The 23680-nt window shown below is 37.5% G+C and overlaps 1 long non-coding RNA gene and 1 pseudogene across 1 annotated transcript in view; one reads left to right on the top strand and one right to left on the bottom strand.

Moving 5' to 3' along the window:
- The window catches only part of LOC111818600, a 14058-nt gene extending 9554 nt beyond the window's left edge, over nucleotides 1-4504 (bottom strand). The window contains exon 1 of the long non-coding RNA XR_002822556.1: nucleotides 4475-4504. This is a non-coding gene — a long non-coding RNA (uncharacterized LOC111818600). The remainder of the gene's footprint in view (nucleotides 1-4474) is intronic.
- Nucleotides 4505-17522: 13018 nt separating this feature from the next.
- On the top strand, nucleotides 17523-18537 carry LOC101577878 (annotated as a pseudogene).
- Nucleotides 18538-23680: the final 5143 nt, after the last annotated feature.

Raw genomic sequence — 23680 nt, 5'->3', positions numbered from 1 at the left:
TAGTTATCATAAACAACAATAGCAAAAGCCAAGTGTTAACAAAAATATGGAAAACTTGGAATTCATAGATTGTTGGTATGAATGTAAAGTAGTTTGGCAGTATGGAGATTTCTCAAGAAATTAAAAATAGAACTATGAAATGATTCAGCAAGTCCACTTTTAACATATCCAAAAATATTTAAAATAGGCATTTCCAATACCATTATGTGCTTTTAGGTTCATTGAAGCATTGTTCATGAGGCCTAAGAAATGGAAACAGCCCAGTATCTACTGATAGATGAACAGATAAAGAGAATGAGGCCTAGATATACAATGGAAATCATTTGGACTACAGATGAATATATAATGATTGGGGCAATTTTCTGATAATGCTAGTGTAATATGTAAAATGTCTATTTATAGCTGTTAATACTAATGTCAGCTTTGATACCTGAGACAATTTAATTAACTTATAAGGAGAAACATTATGTTTTTAGCTCAACAGTTCTGGAAATTCCAGTTTAAGAACAGGTGATGCAACTGCTCTGGGCCTCTGCCAGTGACAACGTATCACGGCCAAAGCATGTGGCAGAGCAAACCGATTATCATCAGAGGCCAAGAAGCCAAAGAGAACAAAAATAAGAAACAGCCTTCTCTGAAGCTATGCCTCCATAGCTCAGGAGACTCTGCCTTCCAAAGGTCCCAGCATTTTATAATACTACCTCTCTTCAGATCAAATCTTGAATATACTGAACTTTGGGAGACACTAATCCAAATCATAGCAATAGCCTTAGCCTATTTCTCAACTGGGATATTTTCCATCATTAATTTTAATTTTCAGAGTCTGTTTATGTACACTGATATTAGCCATTTATTGGTTACATGTATTACAAATGAGTGAGGTTTTTTACAGAATATGGTTTATCCTTTATTTTTGTTTGTAATATCTTTAGTTAGACTGTATTGATCAGTTTTCTTGTTTCTGAAGCAAAATACTCAACATCCTCTATTTAAAGGATGAGAAATTCATTGGCTCAGTTTCAAGGGATTCAACTCCATGGTTGGATGGCTTCCAGGCTAAAGCATCCTGGCTAAAGGGCTTAGTGGAGCAATGTGACTTGTTTCTTAGTCACTGGGAAGCAGGGAAAACATGGAAGAGCCAAAGCAAGAGTATACCCCCGGAAGGCATGCCCCAGTGCTCCACCTCCTCCCACTGGGATCCACCTGCTAATGGCACATCAACTATAAACAACAGTAGATCTATCCACTGACAAAGAGGATGTCACAATCAGATCCAGTTGCTTCTCCAGGAGTTTGTTAACCCTAATCATATTAGCCTTCCCATTAATTGGCACATGTACATGGAAAATAAAATCCTCCCATGCTGTATTATTCAGAAAATCATCTTAGAGAAAATAAAAGATTTTCATGTAAAACTTTAAATATCTAGAAAGTGGTACTTCCAACTGGTAGCTATTATGTCTGAATCAGTTCAAACAGTCAACTACTTGACCACTGCAAAGATTATATTGCCAATTATATTCTAAAAGTAGAAAGCTAGTTGGTAGGGTGCTTCTCTGCAGAGAGTAAAACTAATGACTAAGAAAACCTAAGACTTTGTAAGTAACACAAAGAATGCTTGTTGACTTGGGAGAATATAACTTCACCAAGCATTTGTTTGATTTTTGGAACCTGAATTCAGCATTCCTAGTTTGGAAAACATGCAAATAGCATGAATTGTACTGAGTTTTGTGTGTGTGTGTGTGTGTGTGTGTGTGTGTGTGTGTGTGTTTTTCTAGCACTAATGTTTCAGAGTAACAGATACTCAAAAAAGAACAAGTAAATTTACTTGAAAGCAGAGAAAGAATGCTTTTAAATGAAAGGAGAAAGATACTGTTGCCCTCAACACTGACTCAGGTCCCTATATGTACCGGTTAGTGTTCAAACTTTAAACCCTAATGTGACTACCTTTGGAGACAGAAGCTACAAGGATATTTTAAGGTTAAAAGGGTCATAAGACAATGGGCATTATTCATTCATCCATTCATTCATTTATTGTGAATTTGGTTGTTGCAGGGTCTTATTACTCAGCTCAGACTCTAGATGATCCTCCTGCTTTCAGTTCCCCTAACCCCCAGCACTGGGATTACAGGTATGCACTAGTCGGACTCAGCCAGCCCTGGGGGCAGGGCTCTATGGCATGTGGTGCAATGAATCAGACCACTGTCCTTGGACTTTCCTAAACTTGCCTAAGCAGGTGCTTTAGTCCTCTGAGCTACCTCGCCTGACCGAGGGGCATTATTATCATAAGATATATGTTCTTCTAAGAAGAGTGTAAAGACACTAGAGACTGCTTGCCCCCTCCTACTTCCCTGCAACCCAAGGAGAGTACCTTACCAGGCACTGACTCTACTGGCATGTTGGTCTTGGACTTCCGGTACCCAAAATTGAAAGAAAATAAATTTCTGTTATTTAATCCATGTAGTCTATGACATTTTCCAAGGTGTAGACTAAGACTTGGGTCTAGAGAAAATGTGTTACCTTCACCTGAAAGACCTTGGCAAGAGTCACCTATCCAAAGAAGACTGAAGTTTCTGTAAATGCAAAGATAGAATGTTTTCTGCAAGATGCTGACCATGTAAGTCAGATTGCTCTTCAGGACCAAGACTCAAATGCAAATAGCTTCTTTATTTAAAAAAAAGGCACTCACACTTGCTGTTGATATATTTATTTTGGATGTGGGAACTGTATAATTTTGAAATTAAAATGTATTTATAATAGTGTAAATTTAAAAGTTTCATGTTTGACATTTTTGTGTTTGAAAACCACTAGCTTCTTAATATTTTCCACGGGTTTATTTTTATGATTCTCATATTTTATTTCTAAATAGCAAGATGTGAGTGCTTTTGGGTACAGTGTTCAAGCATGTAACATATTATGGGAATATATTCCTTAGTCCAAATAAAGAAAAAATCCTCATTGAACAATTTTATCATATTTATTTTTATTACTAGTTTTGGACATGTAAGCAGCCCCTTAATGTACTCATTTTGATGAGATTAATAACTCTTCTGGATCTGGTGGTGATTGTATCTTTAGGAAGCTTTGTAGACTTATTTTAAGAAGCTGTTTAGCTTGAATTGCAGTATCAGTCTTGCTTTCACTTTCTTTTATAATCAATTATGATATATATTTAAAAGTAAATGTACTTAGCCAATAATAAAATCAATACAAATGACAAATAATCAAACTATCCTATTAGCTATCAATGTTCCAGTAAGTGATAAACTAAGTAATGAATGTCCTGCTCCAATTTATACTGCCAGGAAGGTGACTGATGATACAGTTAGTGATTCTATAGTTGTTCTTACAGAGGAAATAATTCTCTGCACTAATTTTTATCAAAATAGAGTCTGAGACAGATAACATTACTTCTCTAATACAAACCAGTCTAATGATAAGACTTCAATTGGCTGATGTCACAAAGAAGCCTTACTGAAACATTCCTGTATTTAAATTTTCATCAGAATGAATTCTCATTATTCCTGACTAAACACATCTCAATATATCCGGGTAATTTATTTTACTATATTTCCTTTACCCTGACCAATATTATCTTATGCCTTTATTAATATCTTCATAACAATACAACTCCTATTGTTTTTATCATCATTGTAATGCTACAATTTGGATGGGTATTACTTTAAGATCTACCAAAAGAGAAGTATGCATGCAACCTCTGAATATGTATCAGTGGTATTTTATTTTGCAAGTAATTTTAGAACAAGAAATTCCCAGTGTTACTTTATTCTACAGTGACCAATAATAAACTTCATGGATCTAAAAATATTTATTCTAACAATTTCATGTAGAGATGTTTTTCTCATTTAGGAGTCTGGCATTTACTATCAATCACAATGTGAATATACCTTCTATGATAAACTAGTTGCTCTTGAAGATTTTTAATACTTATCTCTTTGCCTTGTAAAAAACCTTATCAGAGTCAGGCACAGGATGATGATCTCAGCAATAAATCTATTTTTAATGTGTTGTTTTTCATATTATATAAAACTGAAAACTTTACTGAATACATAAAGATTGAAGAAAAAATTTATGGCAAAGTGGAGAAAAATGGCAGGGGTATTAAACAAATTGCATGTACATATACAATGTATAATATGAATTTTAAAGTTTGGGATGTTTTTCAAAATTTTAAATTAATTTTTGAACAAAGTAAATGACAAAGGAAGATGGATAAAATAGTAATTAAACTGTACATGAAAAGCCCAAATGGATAGGAAACAATTCAATTTAGTGTGTCATATTTTTCCACCCCACGTGCTCATTAGGAGGCTTTTACTTATTCTCTGTCTGGAATAGCAGAGATGTAATTGATACTCATGGCTTTCTGTCAGCAGCACAAATCCCTTTTAGCTCATTCTGAGTTGCATTTTTGCTGGTGTCAGCAAGGTTCTCTGGATCTTTACAAAAGGACCTTTAGAAGCCAAAAGGGTAAAAAAGAATGTGAAGATTATAGTCATGAGACAAGATCCAAACTTGTTAATTTATTTGTATCTCATGAGCTGGTTTTGGTGTGAGGTGTGCGTAGCTAATGAACTTCGGGTTCACAGAGCAGGTGTTCCCTCTCTAGAGATTTCAAAGACCATGCACCTCCCACTGCTCTGGAAATGAAAGTGGGTTATTCAGAAGAAAATCAAACAAGATTCTATGTTTCTTCTATTGCTTTTACCATATCTTCTCCATGCTAGATGGCCCTAGTGGGCATCCCCTTTTATTTTGCCACATCCCACAGAACTTAGATAAATATAGCTGCATTAAGCCAACTTTAAAGTTAGAATTCATTTTGTCACCTAAGTCAGCATTTGTAAAGTGAAGGGCAGCTGTTTGAGTTGAGAAAGAACAAATATTAATCACAATTTTAAAACAGACAATATATTCCAGGTAATGTTATCATTTCTAAAGAGTATATCTCACACTACCCAATAAGATACAACATGCCTAAGTGATGAGGATGCTTAATTGCTTAATTTCTTCATTCAAGAAAAGGGTAGCATTCCTTTCATCATCACTATTTTTGTAATTTTTGGCACTATAAGCCATACATTTCCAGAAAGTTACAGGCCATGCTAAAATCACCCATAATTTTTATGCAATTAAAGATAATTTCACATGATGTTTATTATAAATTTTTCTAAATTTCATTGTTTTAAAATCAAAGTCTAGACCCAGTCCTAGCCTAGGCCCGGTGAGTGTGTGGGAGAGGTTCCCGCTACCCTGTGCTGGTGGGACCTACTACTGCTCCCAGACCAGGCACAGTGTGAGTGAGACCCTCTTCTACCCCCTTGGGACACCCCCCACCACTTTGCAGCACCTCCCCCACCCCGCCCACACAGTAGGAATTTCTGCCATGTTCTGGGAACCCACAGACCCAGTGCTAGGCCTGGCCCAGTGAATGTGTGGAAGAGCTTCAGGTTACCCTGCACCAGCAGGACGTACTACTGGTCCCAGCCCAGGCAGAGCATGGGTGAGACCCTCTTCCACCCACTTGGGATGCCCCTCAACACCTCGCAGCACCTCCCACACCCTGCCCACTGAATAGGAATTTCTGCTGCGTTCCAGGAACCTCCAGACCCAGTAATAGCCCAGGCCCTGTAAGTGTGTGGGACTTGCCTCCTACTCCAACTTGTCCCCTCCAGGCTCAGCTCAGGCCTGGCATACAGGACTGGGGTGAAACCCTGCAGCTGCAATTCCTGCAGAGATTGTAGAGGATAGAAATACCCAGCAAGTCCAGGAGCAGAAAATCTTGCCAGAGGGGAACAACAGGTACACCCTCAAGGGCAGCAGCTGGAAGGAGCTGAGCACAGCAGCGAGAACAAGCCAGGCACAGCTGGATAAATCCAAACTTTGTAGATCTGCACCTGAACTTCAGTACGTGCTAGGTTATAACTGCAACAAAGATTTACAACAAAGGTCAGAAGACAGTGCTACACAAAATGACAAGAAGGAACAAAATGCAATCTCAAGACCCAAAACACCCGTAACAAGTGCAAAGGACACTAACACAGAACAAATTGGGAATCACACAGCTGAAAGCAATGAATCAATGGCTTCTGAAATAAAGAAATAGCTGCAGAAAAGTATAGAGGAACTCAGATTGGAAATAAAAAAAGAAATCCCTGAATTAATAATATCTGCAGTAAAGAATCAAATGCAGAAGCACATGGAGGAAATCCAAGGCCCAACCAGAACAAGTGCAGAAGACACTAGCTCAGCTCAACTGTATGAATTAATAGCATTGATAGTAAATGAGCAACAGCAGAAAGTTATAGAGGAACTCAGAGCGCAATTCTTTTCTGAAATAAAAAAAGAATTCTCAGAACTCATAGCATCTGAAGTAAAGAAGCAACCACAGAAACACAGGGAAGAAACCCAATCTGAAAAAAACACTGCAGTAAAAGAATTTATAACTGCTTCTAAAGAAGACATTGATAAAAAAAAATAGATGAGATTAGAAAAATGAGGGATTCCTTGAATGAGCAATAAAGGAAAGAAATAGATCACATGAAGCAGAGTCAAAGTGATATAGAGGAGATTAAAATCTCAATCACAAGCTTACAAAACCATTTAAGTGAAAGTGAAGACAGAGTTTCAGATCTTGAAGATGCTGGTGCAGCTAGTGAAAAGGTAAAAAAGGATCTCTTAAAAAAATGAGGATGCAGAAAATAATATTTCATCACCTGCAAGATGATGCAAAGATGAACAATGTGAGACAAATAGGCATTAATGAGAAAGAAGGAGTCAATACAAATGACATTAATAAAATATGGGCAGAACTAATAGCAGAAAACTTCCCAATGATGAGGAAACAATCTGACATTGAGGAAACCAAAGCAGCTAATAGAGGAAAACCAAGTAACCTCAACTCAATGAAAAACACACAGAGACATATAATCGTCAAGATCCCAGAAATTCAGGACAAGAATAATCTACTGAAAGGTGCTAGAGAAAAGAAGCTGATCACATTGAAAGGAAAACCACTCAGAATTATGGCTGACTTCTCTTTACAAACAATGAAGGCAAGAAGAGCATGGGGCAGAGTACTTCAAGTCCTCTATGAAAACAAATTTCAGCCCAGACTACTATAACCTGAAAAGTCTCTTTCAAGTTTGATGGAGAAGTGAAATACTTTCATGACAAAGAACAGCTAAAGAATTCCGTGATGACAAAGACAACCCTACACAGGCTACTGAAAGATGTTCTAGAGAGGGACGAAAATGATCAGAACTCCATGAATGAGATCAGAAGCAACCAACTAAATAGGGCAAGCAATTAAACACAGAATAAAAATGAGTAAATGATAACAGGTAAATAACATGTCCATCATAAGTCAGTACATCTCAATTCTAACCTTCAATGTAAATGGACTCAATTCACCAATTAAGAGAAATAGACTGGCACAGTGGATTAGGAAACAAAATCCAACAATATGCTGTATACAAGAAACACATTTAACTCATAAAGACATTCATAGGCTGAAAGTCAAAGAATGCAACACAATGCTACATGCTCCAGCATCTCAGAAAAAAAGCTGGGGTAGTAATCCGATACTCAGACAGTCTCAACTTCAAACCAACAATGATCAAGTGAAATAAATGAGGTCACTATATACTGGTTAAGGGAAAAATTCAAGAAGAAGGGGTAACACTCTTAAATATTTATGCACCAAACACAGGAGCACACAATTATATAAAGCAAATCTTAATGGACATGCAAAATCTAATATCCAATACCACAATTTTAACAGGAGACCTTAACATCCCCTTTTCCACAAAAGATAGGTCTACCAAACTAAAACTTAGCAAAGAAATAACAACTGAATGAGAGCTTGAAACAAATGGACTTGCAGGGCATATACAGAGTGTTCCACCCAAATGCAGCTGAATACACATTTTTCTCAGCTGCACATGTGTCATTTCAAAAAATAGACCACATACTGGTACATAGGTCATGCTTAAGTATATGTAAGAAAACAGAAATTATCCCATGCACATTATCTGACCATAGTGCAATGAAACTGGAAGTAAATGATAAAGGAAACAAAAAAAAAAACCCTTAAATACATGGAAATTAAATGACACCCTCCTCCCCAGTCAATGGGTCACAGATGAAATTAAACAAGAAATTCAACAATATGTACAACTGAATGAAAATTCAAGCACAACTTATCAGAATTTATGGGATACAATGAAAGCAATTCTCAGAGGGAAATTCATAGCTGTGAACTCACACATTAGGAAAACAGAACGGGAGCAAATCAATACCCTAATGCTGCAGCTTCAACAACTAAAAAATAAAGAGCAAACTAAACCAAGAGCCCAAAGACGGGAAGAAATCATAATGATTAGAGCAGAACTTAATTCAATTGAGATGAAGAAAACAATTCAAAGAATTAAAAAAGACAAAATCAGGTTCTTTGACGGATTAAATAAAATCTATAAGACCCTAGCTAACCTCATCAAAAAGAGGAAGGAAAAATTCAAATACAAGCTATAAGGAATAACAAGTGTGTAATTACCACATACCCTGTGGAAATTCAGAAGATTATCAATAGCTACTTTGAGAATCTTTATTCTCACAGAATAGAATACACAGAAGAAATGGACAGATTCCTAGAAAAGTACAAATTGCCACAACTGAATTGACAAGATATAACCACTCTCAATAGCCCAAACACAGCCAAAGAAATATGAGGTGTAATTAAAATCTTACCGATGAAGAAAAGTCCATGTCCGGATGGATTCACAGCTGAAATCTACAAGATATTTACAGAATGTGTAGTCCCTATACTCCTCAAACTGTTCCATGAAAAAGAAAAGGAAGCAATCCTCCCAAAATCATTTCTGGAGGCAAGTATTATACTGGTACTAAAATCAGGGAAGATGCAACTAAGAAAGGGAAATACAGGCCAATCTCCTCATGAACATCGATGCTAAAATCCTCAGTAAAATGCTAGCAAATAGAAAACAGCAAATCTTCAAGAAGATCATACACCATGACCAAGTAGGATTCATCCCAGTGATGCAAAGATGGTTCAATATTTGAAAATCTATAAATGTAATACACTATGCAATTGAGCGAAAACTAAAAACTGCATGATCATCTCAATTGATGCAGAAAAGGCTTTGGCAAAGTCCAACACTCATTCATGTTCAAAGTCCTACAGAAAATTGGAATAGATGGCAGCTACTTCAATTTGGTAAAAGCCATTTATGAAATCCCAACAGCTAACATAATCCTAAATGGGGAAAAACTGAAATCTTTTACTCTTCGATCTGGTACATGACAAGGGTGTCCTCTATCACCACTCCTATTCAATGTAGTTCTGGAATCATTAGCTACAGCCAAAGACAAGAGAAACAAACAAAAGGAATAAGGATAGGTAAAGAAGAAGTTAAAGTATCTTTATTTGCAGATGACATGATACTTTACTTGGAAGACCCAAAAAACTCCACCAAGAAGCTCCTAGAATTAATACAGAAATTCAGTAGCATAGCAGGTTATAAAGTCAATACCCAAAAGTTAATGGTGTTTCTCTACACAGACAACAAACACAGTGAGAGGGAAATTATAGAAACAATACCTTTTACAATAGCACCAAATAAAATGAATTATCCTGGAATAAATCTAACTAAAGAAGTCAAAGATCTTTTCAAGGAAAATGACATTATTCTTAAAAAAGAGATTGTAGAGGATTTCAGAAGATGGAAAGATATTCTATGCTCCTGGATAGGAAGAGCCAACATTGTGAAGATGGCCATACTCCCAAAATTGCTCTACAGATTTAATGCAATCCCTATCAGACTATCACAGACATACCTCACAGATTTAGAGAAATCATTCATAAAATTTATCTGGAACCAGAAAAGACCTAGAATAGCAAAGGCTATCCTGGGCAATAAAGACAAGACAGGAGGCATTACAATTCCTGATTTGAAATAATACTACAAGGTTACTGTGATAAAATCATCATGGTACTGGCAACAAAATAGACCTGAGGATGAATGGAATAGATTAGAATATGCTGAAGCCCCTACGAACACACTCAACCAACTTATCTTTGACTAAGGGGCCAAACATACTCACTGGAAGAAAGATAGCCTCTTTAACAAATGGTGCTGGAAAAACTGGCTTTCTACATGCCGAAAACTCAAACTTGACCCAGGTCTATCACCATGCACTAAACTACAGTCAAAATGGATTAAAGATCTAAACATTAAAGCAGAGAAACTAAACCTCCTGGAAGAGAAAGTAGGAAGAACTCTTGAAGTCATAGGGGTAGCAAAGAGTTCATGAACAAAAATCAAATCAAACCGGAAACAACTGAAAGAATTAACAGCTGGGACCTGCTCTTACTGAGAAGTTTTTTAACGTCAAAAGAAATTACCAATAAAGTGAAAAGGCAACCTACAAATTTGGAAGTAATCATGTCAAATAAATACTCAGACAAGGGTCTTCTCTCTAGAATCTATAAAGAACTAAAAAGCACTAGGGCCCCAAAATTGAAAGACCCAATCCAGAAATGGGCATCTGAGATGAACACACACTTCTCAGAGGATGAAATTAAAGAAGCAAATAAAAATATGAAAAAATGCTCCACATCATTAGCCATCTGCAAAATGCAAATTAAAGCAACATTGAGATATCATCTCACCCCAGAAAGAATGGCTATCATAAAGAAATGAACCAACAACAAATGTTGGAGAGGCTGTGGGGGGAAAAGTAACCCTTCTCCACTGCTGGTGGGAATGTAGATTGGTGCAACCGTTATGGAAATCAGTTTGGAGACTCCTTAGAAAAGATGGACTGGAAATCCCCTTTAAACCAGCTATTGCTGTAGTGGGAATGTTCGCAGAGGATCTGAAAACATTATATCACAGTGATATATGTGTGCCTATGTTTATAGCAGCACAATTTGTGATAGCCAAATCTTGGAAACAACCAAGACGCCCATCACCTGAGGAATGGTTGAAAAAGATGTGGTATTCCTACACAATGGAGTATTTATCAGCTATTAAGAATGATAAACTTGAAGCCTTTTGTGGGAGGCCATTAACTGGTATCCATTTTATAATAGTGTCAGCCATTTTTTTTTTTTAATTTCTATTCCCCTGCTGAGTTAATTTTATGGTCCTTCTCATCTTTCCCATTCACTGTGAATCACTTGCTATGCTCCAGGGGTTGCACCTTCCCCTGTTGCCTAGATACCTGCTGACCCCAAGAGCACAGACTTCCTCATTCCTACACTCCCTATATATACCCAGCACCTCCCCTAAATAAATGAGACTTGATCAGAATCCTGTCTTGTCTCCATTCTTTGCGTCTCCTGTCCTTTGTCCCCTCTTCAATTCTCTGCTTTTCCCCCAGGTGACCTTTGTTAACTGTCCTGCCAGTTGGGCACAAGTGGCGCCCAACGTGGGGCACCTGATACGGAGGGTTCAGCAATGAACCCGTCCGAGAGAGCCAGCAAAAGAGAAAGTAAAAGAGGCAAAAGTGAGAATAAAAGAGGCCTGTGCCACAGTTGCCTGCTGTGACATCTGAACCTCGATAAGCAGGCGGCACCCCTTTCCCCTTCCCTTGGCAATGGGACAGGCATTAAGTAAATGTGAGGTATTTGTAGAAAGTTTGAGCAAAGTATTAGAGGCGTAAGGAGTAAAGGTTAAAGTTAAACAGTTATGTGAATACTTTCAGTTTATTCATAAGGTGTGTCCTTGGTTCCCTTTGGAGGGTATGATTGATTCTAAGAAACGGTTACAAGTGGGAGATGCCTTACAAGATTATTATAGGGTCTTCAGACCGGAAAAGATATCTGGTACCGCCTATTCCTTTTAGAATCTTATTAATAAAATTCTCCCACAGAAGCATTGGGACAACCTGATTAAACAGGTTGTTTCAGAAGGGAAACATATTCTTCAACTGTCAGCAAAAAACACACTAGCTCCCCCTCAGGCAGACTCTGACTCTCTCTCTCCTCCTCCTCCTCCTCCTCCTCCTCCTCCTCCTCCTCCTCCTCATCCTTAGAGGAGGAGTTATGACTCTTCCATACAATCCCCCTGACAAAGAGGCTGCTACACCCATTGCAACTTCCGAGTCACTCACTGCCCCCGAGTTTCCCAGAATGTACCCTGACCTCCCCACCCTTCAGAGTCTTACACTTAATAATGACAGCTCTGAGGAGAAAACTGTTGATTGAAAAACTCTGAGTGATGAGGTTGCTAAATACAGCCTGCTATTGCCACAGATTTCACTTTCTCAAAACTTAAAGGAAAAAGGGGCGTCTTCTAACATGATTAAGGGGTTAAAAAATAAAGTTAGAGAACTCCAAAAACAGATTCAATTTTAAAAAAAAAAACACAATGTTTTAACCTTGCCCAAGCTGTTACAATAATTCGCAATAAGAAGACTGACCACAAGGCATCTGCCATTCTGCCCCCCACCCTTCTTCTTGGCCAAATCTTAAAAACAGTAGGGCCACCAACTGGGTGTTTCCAGTGACCGAGACACAAAGGACAAAAAATAAAGAAAAACAACCTCAGGCTATTAGAATGCACACACCTTTTGACCTTAAACTGTTAAAAGAGTTAAAGGCTGCTGTCACACAATATGGCACCACGGCTTATTATACACTTACTGTATTAGAATCTATGACTCAGGGATGGCTCACCCCTAAAGACTGGTATATGTTAGCCAAGGCTGCTTTATCTGGTAGAGATTACTTGTGCTAAAAGTCAGAGTATCTAGATAATTATAACTCTATAGCCAAAAAAAAAAAAAGGAGAGGCTAAAAATGGTTGGACTTAGGAGATGATAGCAGGTGTGAGAAACTTTTCTACCACAAAAGTTCAATCTAGGTATGATGCAGACCTATTTGCTCAGATTCAACTGGCCACAACCAGAACATAAAAAAGGTTGCCTTCCCATGGAGAGGCTACTACTTCCCTTACAAACATGAAACAGGGCCCAAAAGAGCCATTTCCAGATTTTGCCCATTAGCTGCTTCAGGCTGCTGAGAGACTGTTTGGTAGTGTAGACTCTAATTCTGATCTAATCAAACAACTGGCTTTTGAAAATACAAATGCAGCCTGCCAAGCTGCAATACACCCTCATACAAAGGGATTAGACCTTTCGGGTTACATTCGCCACTATACACAGATACAGCCAACCAAACATTAAAACTTACTATTAAAAAAAATAAAAGGAGGAGACTGGTACCCATCTAAGAGATCACCTAAAAATATCCTGACTCACTCCTTATTAATTTTAAATTTTTTAACATTGGATACCAAAGGACAATCAGCAGCCACCCATTTTTGGCATTTTGAGACACAAAAACACTTCGCCTCGGTATTATGGAGAGACCCTCTAACCAACTCATGGCATGGCCCAGATCCAGTCCTCATCTGGGGATGAGGGTCAGTATGCATTTACTCCAAAGAAATAAAATTGGCCAGATGGCTGCCAGAAAGACTGGTTAAACAGGTAGATCAAATAGACCAGATAGAAAATGACCTCATAGATGATTCCAGGGACTCAAGTCCTCCCTGAGAATATTTTTGTGTTTCCTTACAGATAATGAGTCATCTACAATGGATCCTACCACTGGGAGTTTTTGTAGTTCTGGTCAAGACCATCAACGGTGGCTTTGGGACACCAGCATCTAAGAAAGACCTACACAAATCCCTTTATGGTAATTCATGTGATTGTAAAGGAGACACATCTTCAAAATTACCCCCCATTATGGCACAGGCCTTGCAGGCACAGGCATGGTAGGAAAGCCAGTTTCCTGGACCAGAGCGCCCCCATTCATGTTTCTGATAGAGGAGGGCCCCAAGATTCTCTCAGAGAACATTTTGTAGAAAAGAGATTACAAGAGATCTGGGAACAAATGTTCCCAAAGATCCATTACCATCCCTTGTCACTCCCCAAATCATGTGGAGCTGACAGAGATACCCAAACCTTAGACATTCTTAAAGTAACCCATCTTAGGACCTCTGATAACCCTCTTACTTCTGGTTTCAGTTGGACCATGCATTTTTAATAGGCTAATGGCTTTCATTCAACAGCAGTTGGATGCGGCCTTGATGAAGCCTATTCAGTTTCATTATCACAGGCTTGAGATGGTTAAAAGGAAAAACTGAGCTAAAATACAAGCAGCTTATGATGATAAAGGTCCGGAGACCTCTTAGTTCTCCCACCCTTGGTGAGAGGGTCAGGCTAGCCAGAGACAGGTAATGAGGGGCATACACGAGACACCACTCACCGACTAAGACAGAAACAGGACCTTCTGCCATCCTAGTCTCCTGTGATGGGTATGGTTTGAGTCGGGTCCAAGTAGAGGACACCTCATCCTAAGACAGGCACTGCCACTCAAGAAAATCAGCCGTCTACAAGAGCCATATTTTATATACATATATAAAAGTAAAGGGGGATCTGTGGGAGGCTATTAACTTGTATCCATTTTATAATAACGTCAGCTATTTTCTTAAGCTTCTATTCCCCTGCTGAATTAAGTTTATGGTCCTTCTCACCTTGCCCATTCCCTGAGAATCATGTGCTATGCCCCAGTGTTTGCACCTTCCCCCATTGCCTAGATACCTGCTGACCCCAAGAGCACAGACTTCCTCATTTCTACACTCCCTAGATATACCCAGCACCTCCCGTAAATAAATGAGACTTGATCACAATCCTGTCTTGTCTCCATTCTTTGTGTCTCCTGTCCTTTGTCCCCTCTTCAATTCCCAGCTCCTACCCCAGATTGACCCGCTGGTTCGGCACAGCCTTTATATTGAAGTGGATGACACTTGAACATATACTCATAAGTGAAATAAACCAGATACACATGTGTAAATATCCTATAGTTTCCCTAGTATAAGAACTCAAAAGGAGAAATACAAATAGAAAGGTATAATACAAGTTAAAGGAAATCAGGATCTCAAGGACTAACTAATCAAGAGAGGGAAAGGAGAAGAGCTAGGAAACATGAATATGTCAAGCCATACAGTTATATGTAAAAGATGAGCAAGGCAATGATCCTGAGAATCTTCAGATTTTTAATCTAGCAGTTAATTGGAAAGATTCTCAGCCTGACTAACTATATATACTGATACCTGTGAACTAAGCTACTGCACTGCAGATGGTAATCTGCAATAGTAGTTTCATGCATGGAGTGCCTGTCATTCTGGTCTTCTGAATATGGGCTGCTTGTCATGACATGCCAGTTGCTGCTATGATGTCTCTTGGGTACATGGTTGTTCAAAAAGAAGGGGGAGTGGAATGAAAGCAAGAGACAGGTAAAGGAATATAGTGGGACTGTCTTGCTTCAAGGTTGTATATGGTGAGATTTTTGAACTTATATGTAAACATAAGAAGTATATGATTCTTTATGCCTATTTCTAAAATATATTCTAATTTTTAAATGTTTTTATCATATTCTGTAGGGACTTAAAGCTCAACATATCAATACTTCATGAAAAATACCAGTTCCATATTATGCCTAAGATGTGTAATATGCAGACAGTGAGGTTAAGCTTAACAGCGTAAGTTGTATGGTAATAGCAATAAGCTTGTCTTCTGGATGGTTAATAACCTAAGTTTGCAGCCCAAAATTAGAGAAAAAGGAGGGCCACAAGGAAAGCCAACATTTTGGCCCTAGCCTTCAAGGTCAATTAAGACTCAGGACATATGAGAACTTGTGTTGTAGTATCATGTAACTCAGTCGTGTCCCAAATTTTCTGATCAAGGAGATTATGGGGCCAAAGAGGAAAGTGATTGATGATGTAGAGTGTGCCTAAGGCGAGTCACATGGAGAGACAGCATTTTCTCAGGCTTTCATAGAGAGCACATTGGCCAAGCAATGGCCGTGACTCATCCACATGGCTGACACTGACAAAGGTTCTACAATCTGAGGTACAGCATCTCAGGATAAATCCTGAGGGGATTTCACTGACCTTATCAGACCCAAAAGCTACAACTCTTGTTGCATAGGTCCTGCTTTACCTTGGTCTTAACCATCCAGCAGAAAAGTATAAAAAAGAAATATAAGAAGTAAAGCCATGCTATTATGTTGAGCTATAGGGGACTCAGGTCAACAACATCTGACATTGCCAGTCAAGCGGAAGACCCAATACTGTTATGGGCTACCAGACTCTTTTAGAATATTTTTCTGAGTTTACACACCTATAATATTAAAATAATGGAACTTAACAAAAAAAGAGGATACAGATGAATGTCCATTTTGTATCTGTGTATTCAAAGTGGTTAGGATAGATATATAGTTACATTCTCTTAATGAATAGAGTGATTTGTTCTAATGGTGTTTGTAAATAGGATATCATGTCGGCATCTTATACAGCAATTAACCACTAGGATGAAGGTATGCAATGTGTTAATTATTAAAACTGTCTTACCAATTTGATTTGAAACTGTCTCATTGCTATTTGTTTATCAATAAAATTATTGGAAAAAATAAAATAAAATAAATTAAAAGTCTAATATTTACAATAATCTCAAGTATAATTTAAAAATTTATTTAAATCATAGAGTCACCACCAAATTTTTAACTATCTCATCTTCATGATAAGCAACATTTTGTTATTCTAAGAAAATAATTATAAGCATTTGATTCAATGTAGTGAAAGGCTAGGAAAAAGGATAACAGTTTGGTATCCTAAATGGCAAAAAATAGAAAAATATAACCTGTGCATTATTATATTTCCCAAGAAATTAGTCAATCCATAAAAATCATTTAGGGTGTACCCAAAATGTCAGAATTGTAGTAGGTATCAGAATCAGAATTCAGCTTTTCCCAGACCTGTAGCATTGAAACTCAAAGGTTCTCAACCAGAACAGCAAATCCCCAAGAATATCCTAGAAGAAAAAAATGAAGCCAACAATTGAAAAATTCTAATAAAATTAATATACCAGGCAAGATAAGCGATTAAGTAAAGGGTGGCATAAAGAATGTTAGGAAGAGCAAAATAATGCAATCACAGGTATAAGAAAATGCTTTCTTGAAATACCACTCCATGAGAATTACCTCTATTCTCTAATCCAAAGACACAGATTGGCAAAATAGACCAAGAAACAAAATCCAATCTGGCTATATAAGAAACACATTTTATTAAGTTTATTTATACAAATTAAATATACATAATGATCACATTCATCATAGGGAGCTCATACCTATACACACTGTATCAAATCTAGAGCTAATACATGGAAGAAAATTAAAAAGACCAGATCAGAAATGAATGAAATTGTGACTAAAAGAAATAATATAAAGAATAAATTAATTGAATAGCTGGTTCTTTAAAGGGACAAACAATATAGACAATTCCCTAGTCAATCCTACTTGAAAAGGAAAGAAAAGACCCAAACCAATGCAATTAGAAATGAAAAAGTCAGCTCTCTGCTCCTTGCCTGCTGATAGCTGTTCTTCCTGCACAGACAGCAGCAATGGAGACAAGATGGTGAAGGTCGGAGTGAATGGACTTGGCCGTATTGGACACCTGGTCACCAGTGCTGCTTTTAACTCTGGCAAGATAGGTGTTGTGGCCATTATTGACCCCTTCATTGACCTCAACTGTATGATGTACATGTTTCAGTATGATTCCACCCATGGTAAGTTCCATGGCACTGTCAAGCCTGAGAATGGGAAGCTCATCATCAATGGAAGGGCCATCATCATCTTCCAAGAGTGAGAACCCGTCAACATCAAGTGGGGTGATGCTGGCACTGAGTTTGTGGTGGAGTCCACTGGTGTCTTCACCACCATGGAGAAGGCTGGGGCTCACCTGAAGGGTGGTGCCAAATGGGTCATCATGTCTGCCCTTTCTGCTGTTGTCCCCATGTCTGTGATGAATGTGAATCACGAGAAGTATGAAACTACCTCAAGATTGTCAGCAACGCTTCCTGTACCACCAACTCCTTAGCTCTACTGGCCAAGGACATCCATGACAACTTCGGCATTGTGGAGGAACACATGACCACAGTTCACACCATCACTACCACCCAGAAGACTGTGGATGGCCCCTCTGCAAAGCTGTGGCATGATGGACACAGAGCTGCCCAGAACATCATTCCTGCATCCACTGATGCTGGCAAGACTATGGGCAAGGTCATCCTGAACGGGAAGAGCTGAACGGGAAGCTCACAGGCATGGCCTTCAACATGCCCACTCTCAAATTATCAGTGGTGAATCTGTGCTGCCGCCTAGAGAAAGCAGTTTTATATGACCACATCAAAAAGGTGGTGAAGCAGGCATCACACTGTCCCCTCAAAGGCATCCCGGGCTACACCCAGGACAAGGTTGTGTCTTGTGACTTCAACAGTGACACCCACTCTGCCACATTTGATGCGGGGGCTAGTATCACCCTGAATGACCACTTTGTCAAGCTCATTTCCTGGTATGACGAGTTCGGCTACAGCAACAGGGTGAACAGGGTGGTGGGTCTCATGGTCCACATGGCCTCCAAGGAATAAGTGGCCCCTGCAGAGCCCAGCAAGACCAGAGGGATGGAGAGGCCATGCTGTAGAAGTCACTGCCCTACTCAGCTCCAACACTGAGAATCTTCCCCTCACAGCTTCCATCCCAGCCCCGCTAGAAGGGGAGGGGCCTCAGGAGCCCTGGCTCTCTGCCACTGCACACCATCAATAAAGCCCACTGTACCCCCCCAAAAAAACAAGAAAAAGTCAAAACACAATAGGCATTGTCAAAATCAAGATTGTTAGTAACTATTTTGAGAAGTAGTAATGCATAATATTTGATGATTCATAAAAAATGGCTAAGTTCCTAAATACATATGAATTGCTAAAAGGAGCCAAGAACATATAAAAACACTGAATAATACAATAAAAGACAATGACATTGAAAAAAATTAAAAATCTATAAACTAACACCCAATTTCTGATGGATTCACTGTTTAATTGCTGAATTCTACAAGAAATTTATGGAAGATCCAATGCCTTACTCCTGAAACTCCTTAATGAAATTAAAAGAGAGGAATATTCCTAAAGTAATTTCTATAAATCAGCATTACACGGATTTCAAAACCAGGAAAGAACCCACTCAAGAAAGAAAACTAATGAACACAATCTCTTTAATAGACACAAAAAACTTAAAAGGCTTAATAGACCTAAGTTACTGGCCAAAGGAATACAACAAATCATCACAGATTTGAATGAATACACCATAACCAAGAAGTACTCATTCCTGGATGCAGGGATGATTCAACATACACATATGACATTCAATAAATGTCATATATTGGTAAACAGAGGCAAGGACAAATATCACACAATCACCTCAATTAATACAGAAAAAGTGTTTTAAAAGTTCAACATCGATTCATGGTATAAACCCTTGAGAAACAGGTATGGAAGAAACATATCAATCAAATCAAGCATATGTAACAAATAAATGGCCAGCATCATATTAAATGAGGAAAAGCTGAAAGCTTTCCCTCTAAAAGAGGTAAAAGGATATCTGCTATATAACTCCTAGTTAGTATTGTTCTTGAAACATTAGCCACGGTGTCATACAAGAGAAAGAAATAGGGGCCTGGGAGATGGCTCAGTAGAATAAACACTTCCCTGGCAAGCGCAAGGGCCTGAGTTCAATCCCCAGTTCTGAAAAAAAAAAAAAAAAACAAAGCTAGAGAAAGTAATAAAAGAGATATCTATAGGAAAATGAGAAATCAAATTATCACTATTTACAGACAAAATGACTCTCTATGTAGAAGTAAAACTTCAAAAAAGTTTTACCAAAAGACTCCTAAAACTAATAATCAAATTCATTAACATAATAGGATACAAAGTCAACATGCAAAAATCAATTGTATTCCTATACACCAACAATAAAATGAACAAGAAAGAATTTAGGAAGTGAATTCTACTCACAGTAGCATTAAGAAGAATTAAATATGTAAGAACTAATCTAACCATGAAGTGAAAGACTTTTACAATCAAAACTACAGTACTCTTAAAAGATCGAAGAAAAGATCAAAAAATGGAAAGATAGCTTCTGCACTGGATAGGCAGAACCAGTACTGTCAACATGCCCGTATTTCCAAAACTGATGTACAGATTTAATGTAATTTTAATCAAAACACCAGTAACATTTTTTACAAAAGTAGGAAAAAAATCATCCTATAACTCATACGGAACCAAAAGATTCCCAGAGTTGTACAAGCAATCCCAGGTAACAAGAGCAAAGCAGGGGACATCACAGTCCTGAAATTCAAATTATACTTCAAATCCATAGTGATAAAGATAGCATGATATTAACAACAGTAACAAAAAAACCCCTAGACATATCAATCTAAAGAGCAAAAGATAAGATGTGGAAACAACATAAGGCACACTCAGCTAAAAGAGCTTTGACCCAGTGGTCAAAAACATATATTAGAAAAATAACCTCTTTAACAAATGGTGTTGAGATTTTTTTTAAAAAGTGCTATTTATACACAATGGAGCACTACTATATTGTTAAAATGGATAAACTTGGGCTGGGGAGATAGCTCAACAGTCTGAGCACCTGCCTAGCAAGCTCAAAGATCAAGGTTCAATCGCTGGTACCACATGCATGCTCTGCCAGCCCCACGCTGTGCCAGCCACTGAAACCAGGAGTGGTGACACACAGAGAGGGAAAGACAGGAGCACTGGGGAGGCTGGGACAGTAGTTAAGCTGCATAGTGACACCCTATACCAAATAAATAAAGAAGTAAATCTTAAAATAAAGATGGATCAGCTTGATTTCTTGATTTCTTAATAATTATCCCTGTGCTTGATTTCTTCCTTGATTTCAATTTACAGGAAAATAAATACTAGAGTCCATAATATTACATGAAATCAGTGAGAAACAGAAGCTTAAGTATCTCATAATTTCTATTCTATTAGAAACCTAAGGTACAATTAATGAGTAAAATAAATGGCAGACAAGAAGTAGATCTTTCTCAAAAGGGAATGGGATGGGAATATAGCTCAGTGGCACAAGTGCCTGCTTGCCAAGCACAAGGTCATGAGCTCAATAGTTCAATTTCTTGTACAAAAAGGAAAGAAACAAGGAATGAAGGGAAGGAGGGAATGAGTGAGGGAGGAAGGAAAGAGGGAAACTAGGAGATTGAGGGAGAACAAGAAAGGGAATAGGAAAAATAAAGAATTTAAATTTGTTACATACATGTACTCTATGTGAAGAATGTAATCATTATAGTAAACACAAATTAATAAAAAACTAAAAATTGGACAAAAATTAACCAGTTCTCAGTAAGAAATCTCCACCAACTCCCTTACTGTCAAGTTCTTTTTTAAAAAACTTTATGTATTTGGTACAGGGTCTCACTATGAAGCTTGGACTCTTAGTGATCCTTCTGTTTTGAGCCTCACCAGTGCTGGGATTACAGGTATGTGTCACCATGTCCTGTCTCAGGCACCAGCTCAGTGCGCCCTGGGGGCAGGGAGAGCACAGCATGCAGGACCAGGATCAAACTGAGGTCCCTGCACTCGCCAAAGAGCTTGCTTAAGCTGCTGAGCTATCTCGCTGGCCCAGTCAAGTTCTTCATGGGAAAAAAGCACCAAAAAGATGCCTGAGTTCACTAAACATTTCAGAAAGATTTTAGAAGACCTCTTCCAAATACTGGAAGAATTATCAAATGGAAAACTCACACATTAATTCAAATGTCATTCATACAGTTTATTTTTCATATGGCAATTTATTAAAAATAAACATTTAATAAAGAGAAATTCAAAAACACAGAAAATCAGATTGTGTACATTTTATAAACCCTGGATTTTATTTTTTTAACTTGTGTTATTATATATATATATATATATATATATATATATAATTTCTTAACAGCATTAAAGAGAAAATTGGGTTCAGCATGGAAAAATTTTAATCAACATCTCCATTGAATTGTGTGCATTTTATATTAAATATAGATATTATCTCCAAAATATTTAATTTGATCATTATTTAGTAACTTCAGCTGGCTTTTCCCAACTACTTGCTGCTGCTAAGAAAATTAGTAAGTCATACAAAGTGATGACCAGCATTTGTCCTTTCCCCAGGGCCTTGGAGCTTTGTTTGTCTTCCCCATGTGGCTCGCCATCAGTTTAAAGCACTGATGGAGCAGCCACGAACATTTCTCCATTTTGCCACCACGTGTCCTCCCCTGCAGAAATGACAGCTCTGTGTGAGCCCAGCTAATGCTGAAACCCTCAGCATGTTTCTTTCTATTGTCAGTTGAGCAGTAAATTTCTAGGGAAAAAATATCTATGAAGTAAATGTAGGAAATAATGTTGGCACGTGGCATTCTAAGACCAGTCCTTATGTAATGAGGCTTGGGTAGTGACAGGAATAGGAAAAGCTGCCTCCTGGGTGTTTATTATGTTTTTCTTCTGCTACTAAGAGATTTAAAAAGTGGGATTGACAATCTGATTATAGTTCCACAGAGTTTACACTTGATAAAATCCTAATAACAGACATTAAAAATTAAGCAAGTGAAGTGCATACTAACTGGAGGTCTGACCACATTTGCAAAGGGAATTTTACCCAGCACTGATGGGTAGACAATGGATTCATAGTCGAACTATACTGTGTCCAAGTATTAATAATAAAAAAATTGTAATAGCTTTTCGTTAGACTTACTGTTACAGGAAGGAAAAAGTGCACAAAATATATGATGTAAGCAAAAAAGTACACAGGCAATAAGCTATTTTGGATATAAAACAAGATAAGAAAAAACAAAAAATGGCTGGGAAAAAGAAATAATAGAATCTCAAATGCAAAGGAAATATGAAAATCTATTAGAAGTAGAGAAGAGTAAAATTGGTTTAAAATTCAAATTGGTGATAAAATTTCAATTTCAATTTCAATTATTTTCAATTTCAATTATTTTCCCTGAAAAATTACACAGGTGAAAAAAGAACAGATATTGTGGAAATATTGTAGAAGAATAAAGTTTTAGAAACTATAAGAGGAAAAGCCAAATTGAACATAGGTAAAATCTATGACAAAGGCTGAATAAGACAACTAAAAATCAACGGTGTGTTACACCTAAATGAGCCTCATACTTCAACAGCTTTTGAAAATTTTTTTCATTTAATAATTAAAGGATATTCAGCAAACTGACTGCCTTTATATTTTCCTGTGTGTTATTAGTTGCCAGAAAATTTTGGCATGTAATCTATAATGCTTTAAAGGAAATGGCTGTGAATGAAGAATTTTTTAAGTTGCTAATTGTCTTTTATGTGTGAACCTAAAAAATGGTATTGTCTCACAAGAAAAAATTTGCAAAATCTACTCATCACTTACCTATCTTGTAAACCAATGACATAAACTCCTAATTCAGACAATACAAAATCAGAATTAAGAATTTAAGTCAGAAATGGTGATAGAAATTGCAGAGATAATTTTGGATCTATTTTCTTTTCTAAATAATAATCCATAAATACTCCAAGAGGATCTTATTGAAATATGGACAAATTTTTTCATCATAAAGATGTATATTATAGTATTATTGTGCCATAATTTAAAATTCTTAAAAATTCAGAAACCAAGTACTATGCAGGAAGTTAACTATGTAGTGAATTTTTATAGTATAGCCATATTTTTACGATGCAATAA

The sequence above is a fragment of the Octodon degus genome, unplaced genomic scaffold (assembly GCF_000260255.1).
Source record: "Octodon degus isolate 3935 unplaced genomic scaffold, OctDeg1.0 scaffold00097, whole genome shotgun sequence".
Classification (NCBI taxonomy): domain Eukaryota; kingdom Metazoa; phylum Chordata; class Mammalia; order Rodentia; family Octodontidae; genus Octodon; species Octodon degus.
This window is presented reverse-complemented; position numbering and strand designations above follow the sequence as displayed.